Below are 5,555 nucleotides of genomic sequence, written 5' to 3'. Positions count from 1 at the left end.
TACTTGGATTTTCTTTTAACATCAAATGAGAATTCCTCACACTCAGGGTTTTCTACATACCTATCTGGAAGTTAAAGTACTAGTAGATGGAGGGATGGAAGTTTCTGAATCTATTTTATTCATTAATGGGGACAGAATGAACGTACCTCCCCCCCACACAATAATTTTTTACTTGGGTTTTGTGTAATGTACCTTTGTTCTTTCCACTTGTAATAGCTCTGCAGTGAGCTGGTGTTGCGTTTAAATTGAATAATCACGCTTTTCTTTTGTTAAAACATTTTTTGTGTCCCTTTATCAATAAGTAAAATGGCCTTAACTCCAGAGCTAGATGCAGTTTTGTTGTTTTTATATCATGAGAAGTATACAAGCTCATTCATCACAATACTTATCAAAAGTATAATTTTCTTTCTGTTGTGTGAAATAAGTGCTTTAAATGTTTGTGGTTGGTTATCAGGTTGTACCAGGAGAGAATATTTGATCCGAAGTGATTATTTCTGATATTAAAGTGCCTTAACTGCATTTCAATGTTTCTCTTTCTTTACATTTCTGGAAGAAGAAAAAAACGCCCAGTATGCACAAGGGAAGCATGGCTTCACACAGAATGTAAAAATAGTAGTTATCTGGGTGTAACTCCAGTTCTGTGAGTATGTGCATGTTCCTTTAACAGGCTTCGCTATTGGAGTACCCTATCGAGGCTCTGCCTCAGCACCCTGAAAGAGATAGACCTTTGGACCACCTCTGGTAGCAACTATGCACTATAAAGCACCAATGGACCTGCTGTTTAGCTCATTTATTTAGCCCAGCTATTGGAAACTGGGGCTGTGTTTCATTAGTAGTTCCACTTCCCCTCGTTCACTTCCCCTCAGCCCTTGGTATGACGTAACAGCATACGTCGCACGGAGGCCACTTGGAGCGCGGAGGGAAAGTGGGCGGGGAGGAGCGGGGGATTTAAATGAAACACACTTGCCCTTACTCGGCGTTATAGCAGCAATGACATAAACTGCAATGCATTGTGGGTGATATCCACCTCGGAGTGACCATCGTTGTTCACTTGCTCCCTCAGCCCTCCGAGGGTCCATCTCACCAAGTTCACTTCAGTTTTCCAGACAATTGGAACGACACTTATGATGGCGGCGGGGATTCCCCCGAGGGCAAGTGCCGAGGGCAAGTGAACGAGGGCGCGTTGAACGACTAATGAAACGCAGCCTAGGCCAGCTGGGCCATAAGTTAGAGGGCTACAAATGTACAGAACTGCATGTGTTACATCCAGGTACATTTCATTGAACAACCAATGAGAGGAGTGCTCTGGACAGTCTGTCCCATATGGGCTGGAGGTGGATCCACATGTTCTGAATTGTGCTAACAACGGCAGGGAGACAAAGGGCCCTGTTTGAACACCTGAAGGCAGTCGACATCGTCTGGACCTCTGACCTCTTCTGCGACAGGCGTTGCAGAGAGCCCACTGTCAGTCCAACATGCCATCTCGAATAGGAGTCATAGGATACATCCCATTTCTCTTATTTGACATTTCCTTGATCCTCAAACCTCGCTTGAACCGGAAGTTGTTCTGGTCTGCCATCTTGTAGGCCGTCCCAACGCGCTTATTTCTGCACCGAGGAGCAGCCTTCATGGAAGTCTGACGCGCCCTCATCAGTTATTGATAGGTTGCTGCAGTTGAGCCGTTTAACAAGATATTATTACAGTCAGAGACAGTAGAGTCTGTCAGCAAGAAATACTTTACATTTACATAATTTATTGTCATTTCCATTCAGTCACATGAGGCTGAGTCAAGTTACATCATTTCAGTGTTCACTGAAACATTTAGCGTAATAAATATTTTGCAATGTTCAGAAGACACCATAATCATATTCTGGCTTATTCAAAAATGAGTTTACAATCACAATATCAATACATACACGTGCACATAATGAACAAATAATATAAACGCAGTCTGTCAGATAGAGTATATATAGAAGATTTATCAGGAGGGGGGCTGTTTTACTCTTAACAATTTCCCTGCATTAACCTGGACTGCGTGTGGGAACTTCTGGAGGTGTAAAATAAATAACACAAATAATATAACATGTAATGTTATTTGTTGTGTTACATTAAATCAATGTTCAACAAAGCTGCTGTGCCTCGTGCGTAAATGCACACGGCGTCTATTCTGATGAGGAGAAACTTCACCCTTCAGTGATGTCCTTTCTTCTGGGGTCTAAGGCCCTAGACCCCAGAAGAAAGGACGTTTAAATTCTCTAAAAACATATTTCCTCGTTCCTTCTCGTTCCTGCCTATCCATGCATCCCTTGTGGGAGGGACTAAGACGCAAGGCAGACGACCACCTACCTAGAGCCGAAGGGTCTGTCCTAGGTTTCTGCCTCTTAAAAAGCAGTTTTTCGTACTAATTTTAATATTTGAATGTTTGTATATTTTCTGTTTGTAGTGTGGAGTGGCATACAACTGCATTCCATTGTGCCATCCTGTATTGCATAATTACAGTAAAGCTTAGCCTTGAGAGTTTCTCCTCAAAGAGTGGAACAGAAACTTTTCAGACTGTTTTAGTTTAGGAAAACTGATAATTAAAATATTTCGTGCAGAAATTTCTAATCATAATTATGGTTTTTATATAACATATACCAAAACGTTTAATATAGCCTACAATAATAAAATCTATAAAATCTATTTGAAAAAAAGTGTCATTTTAAGGTCTGACCTGTAGGGGCAGTAATAGTCCTTGAAGTATTGCGCCACACAAATCAACTGAAGACAAAGAAGACGAAACCCAGAGGAATGAGGGTGAAGCGGAGCTGGCACACGTGCTTGTGCTCTCCACCTGTTGCCTGGGAGTTCGGAGCCGCACAACAAACTCGAGACACTTTTTCTTTCACTTTTTCTTTTATTAATAGTAGGGCTAGTATTATTAGAATTAGATTAGGGTTTGGAAGGAGGGGTTCAAGAGGCTCATGGCTTCAGGGAATGGGGCTGAGGGTGGTGAGTGGCAGACGGTGGTGAAGGAAAAGGGGGGCTCTAAGGGGGCATCGAGTGAAAGACCTTAAATGTCAGGAGATGAAGGAAATAAGGTTAGGAAAACTGGAAATACTGATGAGTTTGTCATGCTGTTTAAAGTTAATGGAACTAATCAAGGAGATGCAGGATTTAGAGCAGTGAATCCATTAAAAGTTACCAGTGCTTTGGAGAGTCAGACAGGCAAAGAATTTCAGGCCAAGATATTGTTTAATGGAATGTTAAGTTTGTTGTAAAAAGTATATGATGCTAGAGGTGTGGGAAAGCTGGTGGTCAAGGTGGAGGCATTGATCCCTAGAGGAAGCCAGCAAGGAATCAAGGGAGTGGTATATGGAGTGTTTGCTGGCTTATCTGAGAAGGAAATCTTAGAAAACATTAAGGGGGCCCAGGTAACTGATGTGATCAGATTTAAGCATAGGGATGGAGCCGGGGATCCGCCGGTCCTGTTGACGTTTAAACATAGTGTACTGCAACAACTTCCGGTGAGGCACGAAGCAAGATGGCTGCACGGCACTGAGCACCGACATACAACCCTCCTTTTTCATGCTTTTTTGGGCTCAAAGACAGTCTTAATAAAAATCTGAGGTGGTTGACGACGTAACGGAAGACATGGCCTCAAAGAATAATCAAACTCCTGCCAAGAAGCAAGATACCAACAGAAGAAACCAAGCTAGCGATCCACCAGACAATATGGCTAGGCTAATCAAGCTAACATTAGCTGGCGAGATGAAAGCTTTGCAAGAGAAGGTAGCACACAAGCTAGAAGAGTCCTTGGAAAAAGCTCTGGGACCGATACAGAAGCAAATGGTAGAGAATGGCGACATTTTACGGTCTTTAAAAGAGCAAGCTGACATCCATGCTAAAAAATTCAACACTGTCTTCAACAAAATAGACAGCATCCAGACTAACTTGCATAAGAATGAAAAAGACACCAAATCATGCCTCACGGAGATGACGAAGCTACGAAAGAAGCTAAACGATCTGGAAGACAGATCCCGGAGGAATAATGTGCAGCTGGTAAACTTACCGACCGGTGCGGAGGGTGACGACCCGAGAGGCTACCTTCAGAAGATGCTACCAAAGTGGATTCCCACGCTCGGGAGCACCCAGGGCGGCCGGATTGAAATCGACCGAGCACACCGAATCTTCTCCAACAACTCCAACAATACATCGAGACCACACACCATGATCTTCAGGCTCCTGAGATACACCGACCGGCAGGCAGTCCTGGAGGGCGCGAGGAAGGCTAATCCTACGCTCCCCGACGGCACCTGGCTGCAGTTCTTTGCTGATAACAGCCATGGTACAACACAGGAGCGGCAGGAATATAAAAGCATCTGCGCTAAGCTGCGACAGAGAGGGATCGACTCCTTTCTTCTGTACCCGGTGATACTGAGAGTGAACCTCAAGGGGAGATGGATGTCGTTTAACTCAGCAGCAGAGGCGACGGAGGCTCTGAAGGCGGAGGTGACGGGCAACATGGATGAAGACCACGGGCCGAATTTAAGCGCACCGCAGGATGAGACGGAGCTAATTTGAGAGCCGCGAGCAGCCGCATGTTCACCCTTATAGGCGTGGGCAAGTTGACAGTTTGTGTATCACCCTGTTGGGGGAAAAGAATGGGGTAATGTCACTGTGGTTTGACTGCCTGTGAGTACTTCCCTATCTTTTGAGATATTCAGGTTCAAGGGGGGGGATGGTTAGTGTTCAGTGCTTGACATTGCTAAGTGACACTCACAGATGTTACAAGATAAGGGGATAAGTGGGAGGGAGGTGGGGGTTCAGGGTTCCACCACCAATATACAGCAGAAGTGCAGTGAAACAGTCAAGCAAGAGAACTTAAATGTTGTATCATTTAATGTGAGAGGAATGAAATCTCCCTACAAACGGTCAAAGATTCTAGATTTCTTACGTAGGAAAAAGATAGATATTGCGCTGCTACAGGAAACACACCTAAAGCCTAGTGATATTTCCAGAGTTCAAAACCGGTTTTACAAACCCATTGTGGCCTCGGCTGATGGTACTCGCTCAAAGGGTACAATGATATTAATGAGACGTGGTATTAATGTTGCAGTTGAAAGAACTGGTACGGACGAGGGGGGGGGGCGTCTAGCCTACTGCTGCACCTCCATTCAGGGTAAAAAGATAGCATTCGTTAGTATTTATGCCCCAGCTGTATTTGAAGCAGATTTTTTCCCCACGGTTACCTCCCAATTATTGAAATTAAGTGACTATCAACTATATATATATAACTATGTGGGTTCAGACATGAATGCTACGCGAAACAGTAATATTGATTAATCATATTCAAATGTCTCGAGCACTCAGGACTCTGCCTCCAAAGCACTTAATCTCTTCATTAAGGACTTGGATGTAGTGGATGTGTGGAGAGTGTATAACCCAACCACTAAAGATTACACCTTCTTTTCGTCAAGACATAAAACATTCTCCCGAGTAGATTATATTTTTGTTTCCTCTGGCCTGCTGCCCTCCGTACACTCAGTGGAAGTTTTACCTAGACACTTATCTGA

The 5,555-nt window shown here is 43.8% G+C and overlaps 1 protein-coding gene across 2 annotated transcripts in view; it reads left to right on the top strand.

Moving 5' to 3' along the window:
• Positions 1–519, top strand: part of LOC127375261 (magnesium transporter protein 1) — a 9,272-nt gene extending 8,753 nt beyond the window's left edge. For both annotated transcript variants that reach the window (XM_051421279.1, XM_051421280.1), the window contains exon 10: positions 1–519. This exon is cut by the window's left edge and continues 1,069 nt beyond it. The gene's annotated coding sequence lies outside the window, so the exon portion shown is untranslated.
• The last annotated feature ends 5,036 nt before the right edge of the window (positions 520–5,555 follow it).

Source organism: Dicentrarchus labrax, unplaced genomic scaffold (genome assembly GCF_905237075.1).
Source record: "Dicentrarchus labrax unplaced genomic scaffold, dlabrax2021, whole genome shotgun sequence".
Taxonomy (NCBI): domain Eukaryota; kingdom Metazoa; phylum Chordata; class Actinopteri; family Moronidae; genus Dicentrarchus; species Dicentrarchus labrax.
Note: the sequence above shows the minus strand (reverse complement) of the source record. Positions and strands in the feature narration are given on the sequence as shown.